The sequence below is a fragment of the Nematolebias whitei genome, chromosome 2, assembly GCF_014905685.2.
Source record: "Nematolebias whitei isolate Nwh7 chromosome 2, NemWhi1, whole genome shotgun sequence".
NCBI lineage: Eukaryota > Metazoa > Chordata > Actinopteri > Cyprinodontiformes > Rivulidae > Nematolebias > Nematolebias whitei.
The window spans coordinates 49935178-49939942 of record NC_056499.1 but is presented as its reverse complement, the minus strand read 5'-3'; positions in this window follow the sequence as shown (position 1 = coordinate 49939942).

Here is a 4765-nt window from a genome sequence, read left to right as displayed (position 1 = left end):
AACGCCCATAGATCCTCTGCCACAGGTATGTCCCATTTCGAAGCTTCCCTTGGATATATGCCCCCTCTGTTCCCCAGCCTAGAGATGGACTGCACAGTACCCTAAGTATAGCACCATTTCCGCTGCTGTCGACACATCTGGCATCAAGCCAAAGCAGCCTTGCTCTGTACAATGGTCCAGAATGAGAAACTTGTAGACCGTCACTGCGCCACGGTCCCATCATATCAAGTGGGGCAACGCGTATGGTTATCTACCCGAGAAATCAACCTCAAAGACACCCCTCAGAAGATGGCAACCCGCTTCATTGGCCCCTTCCCCATCTCCAAAATCATTAACCTCTCCGCGGTAAGACTCCAGCTCCCTAATTCTATGAAAATCCACCCAACATTCCATGTTTCCCAGGTCAAGCCCGTTTCTGAGAGCCCCATACAAGTCTGGGTTCCTCGAGTCATAACATGCTCAGGATGAGAGACTGTGACAAAGTGAAGATTCAGCATAATATGCTGTTTTCCTTAGATAGATAACTTTTACTAATTGGCTTTTTTAACATATGTGAAGGTTTCTGTAAAGTGCTCTGAGACAACTTTTGTCATGACTTGGAGATGTAGAAATACAGTAGTTCCTGATTACTTTGCAGTATGTCTTTTGTGGACTTAATATTTTGCAGATTTTCAACACGATTTTACACTACATACAATTGGCGATAGGGAAAGATAGACCCTACCCCGCCCCCTCCTTTCTCTTTCTGAGGCTGTCTATCACAGCAGTGCAGGTTTGTCTCTGTTCTGCTTTGACAGAGAGGCTTAGAAAGAGTAAGGAGGGGGCGAGGGTGGGGTCTGTCTTTTTCCATTGCTACTGATCAGGGAAAATCAGTTTTAAAAAAAAGAGTGGCTGAGTCCGGCTCACTCAGGTATAAGACAGACCCCAAGGCCATCTGTCACAGCAGAGCAGAGACACACAACACGTGGGGGCACAACCTGTTGTGACAGACAGCTTCTGAAAAAGAAAGGAGGGGCAGGGTTGTCTGTCTTATACCTGAGTGAGCTGCACAAGTAGCATGGACTGTTTATTTAAAATAATCAAGCGCGGCCCGAACCGAGCCATTAGTCCCCCTCAGCAATCACCGAGCGGGCCAGGCCCCCGGAAAAGGTCCCAGTGCTCCCGATTGCCAGTTCGACTGGCTCAGTAACTGTAGCAGTCTGTTCTATTTTGTATTGGCTTCGCCCTTTAAGACTGTCGCTAGTGTGTTTATCCCTAGGCGCGCAGCGCAGCACTGAAAATTTTAGTCCACGCCCACCTGCTGTGTGGGCCTCACCCCAAGTCCGTATAAATTATGGTGAGACCGGGTAATCATCTCCCATTTTTTCTTCAGCCAGCTAGCTAGCACTGTCAGAAGAACGAAGAAAAAAAAGTTGTCCAGCTTTGACCGGCACAATCTTTGCTAAGGATGCCTGGGTCTCCAAACGCCAACCTCCTGCCGTCCCGGTGAGCTCTTCCTCCCCAAGGAGAAGCAGACGAGCAGCCTTGTCCAAGGTACGCACCAATGAGCGCTTTTCCGTGGCGGACCGCTACCCGCTGAACGACGCCATCGCCAGATCTAACATGTTTTTCCCCGCTTTAATCGAATGATTTCCTCGAAAAAGGTAATTTTAGCAGCAGCCCCGCTAAATGTTTTTCCGTGGAGGGTGTAGTGAACTAGGCCTCCGACCAAAACCTGTCTCTGAAGACCTTCATGGGACAGGAACTCTTATTTCATTGATTTGAATCCAGAAATACAAATTAGCTCATCCAGAGACTGTCTAATTGTATTCTGAAGTAATCAATTGAAAGAACACTCTTCTTTTTATATTATCATTACTATTTTACAATATCTTGATAATCAAAATGTGTTTAGTTCATATCATTTCTAATGTTGAAGTGAACCACTCATTTTAAATCAACTGTGAAACAGTATTAATGATTTTTTAAACCTCATTTAAATTAGAAATCAAGTTAAATGTCTATTTTCAAAGTAATTATGCATTTTGATTTTCTGTCTAAATGAAAAGTCAGTGATGTCAGTCAAAAGTCAGAGACAGTCAGGAAAAAGTTAGTAGAACGGGCTGTATTGTTTTTAAACCTAGCAGACGATAAAAAGAGAAACACTGGCATCTGCATTGTCTCACTTCGCCATAACATTTCTCTGTCTGTACTAAACGTTCCTAAACATTCCTGAACCCTCGCTTGACTTTTAATAACCCTCTTACATCACTAGAACCACCCCCTGGTGGTTGTTTCAACCAATCAGGAAGTCCTAAGTGACCGGAAGTGAGAACTCCTTAAAAGTCCACACTTCCTGGTACTATTCAGTCTTCTCAGTCTTCTCTTGATGGAGTCTTCTCAAGCCTTCTGGAGTCCTCCATTCCTGAGTGGGATCTCTGACAGAGTCACAGCGACTTGCTGTGAATCCACCCAGGTGTAACGCCTCCAACTTCGAAGGGAGCTGAGCCTGTTTGTTGAACGGAGTAAATCGACGCGACTTCTGACAATGACCAGCCGCTCTAACTGGAGACGCTGGAAGGTAGCGTTGAAATGGACCCGGTACCAGAGCTGATTTATCTCCTGAGAAGGTAACGAGTCGTCACGCGCTAAGTGTACCTGAGGTTTGAGCTGGTGATTGAAAGAAGCGTGCCAATTCTGGTCAATCCAAACATACACCTTTCTCCATCCATCTCTTCTTTAAATTCCTTCCTTCCTTCCTTTAAACTCTTCTATTTTGCCACTAATCTAGATGCCTTCAGAAATGTCTTGTTGTCTTATTAGTAAAGCGTGCCAAGTTTTATTAATCAGAACCAGATCAGCTAATCAAGTGTACATGTTTTGATGTTAAATTTTGATTCTGTTAAATAAATGACCACATTTATTCTGATGGGTCAAAGGAAAATTAACATCTCTTGTCACTGATTAAACAACAGTTACCTCGGTCACATGGCATTAATTTAACTCGAAAAAGAAAGAACCCGGTATATTTAAATAATTAGTAGTGAAGCGACAGTTAAGCTGTCCCCCACCTTTACTACATTTGGTGGGATCGTACGTGTTTTAAATAACACATTTGGTGGGACCGTATGTCCACAGCAAAGCTGTCCTTGACACACTACAAGGGCCACTACCCGCTGGACGACGCCACCGCCTTTTCTAATGTATTTTTTCCTCGCGGTAATCGTATGATTTCCTCAAAAAGGCGATGTTAACAGCAGCCCCGCTGAATGTTTTTCCGTGGAGGGCCGCTACTTGCTGGATGATGCCACCGCCTTTTCTAACTTGTTTTTTTCTCGAGGTGAATCGGATGAGTCCCTCAAAAAAGGCGTTGTTGGCAGCAGCTCCGCTGAGTGTTTTTTTTTTTTTTCTGTGGCGGGACGCTATGCGTGGAACGACGCCACAGCCTTCTTTGACGCAGAGTCACGCAGTGAATCGAATGATTCCTCTGAGAAAGGCGATGCGGAGCTGCCCCTTCCCTCCTGGAGAGCTTAGTGATGGAAGACGAGTGGCCGAGCAGATGCTCAGCCACCTCGGATCTTCCCACGTCGGCAACCACACCGCTCCCAACCCTCCTCTTGGAGCTGTCCGGCATAATCCAGGAGGATGTCAACACAAGGGACTTTCTGTCCCTTGCCTCCCTCCGCCCTGATCGGATGATCTGGCGGCAAGGTTGGCTCCGCCCCGACTCGTCGCCCTGACCCCATCTGGCCTCGTTGTCCAGCTGTGACATCACACTGGAACGAGGTTGCAGCTGCACCCAGCAAGCTGAAGACATCCATCTCTACCTTTGCTTCCATCTCCAGAGTGGAGGATTTTATCTATCGGTGATTTTTCCCTCAGTCACCCCCCCCCCCCCCCCCCCCCCCCCCCCGAGCCAAGCCTGGTGGTGACACTTGGGGCAAAAGCTTCCAGAATGGACCAGCAACCTGTCCCTCCAGGGAATCATAACCAGATGGCGACAAGGTCTCCAACCGAGCTCACCAGTGCACATTCCAGACGGCCGCAGCGAACAACAACGTCGCCCTGCTGGCCTACAGCATCTCTAAGAGGCTGGAGGAAGAAGACCTGCTGGAGGAGACAAAGAGCTCTCTCTCTCTGTAAAGCTGCTGATGTCATCTTAAACATGTGCCAACTCTGTGGTCTGCCTGTCCCACATCATTGCCTGGATGACCATGATCCAGAAGACCACTTAGCTCTGCCTCTCGCCATCCTTGTCTGAGATGTTGCAGAAAGACCTGCTGGAGGGCCCCATCACACCATAGGCGCTGTTCGGGGCCAACTTCAGGACCATCCTTGAGAAATCGCAGAGGTCTGAGACTGATGGTATACAGTCTCAGAGACTGTACACCATCTGGTGACGTCACAGTCCTCCGGCCGCTGGAGGGACCTCCTTGGCCAGCAACAGCAGCAGAGGCGCTCCACAGCTGTGGCAGCGACTTCACGCCCCGCTCCTCTGCCGGCCCCCTCCACCAGGTAACAGATCCTTGAGGGAAGTTATGTGTTTTTTGGATGATGTATGTTTTTTTTATATATATAAAACAGAAACACCTCTAGAAGTAACAAAAAAGGTTGAATCATGTCATCTGGACTTCGTTTTTTTGTTAAAAAGAAACGTTTCGCCCCTCATCCAAGAGGCTTCGTCAGTCTGAGGCCTAGCCATCTGGTATTACCCAGAAGCCACCCTGACTCTTGTGTTTCAAGCCTGCCTCAGATACCCCTGAAGTCTGGCCTTTTCACTAATGGT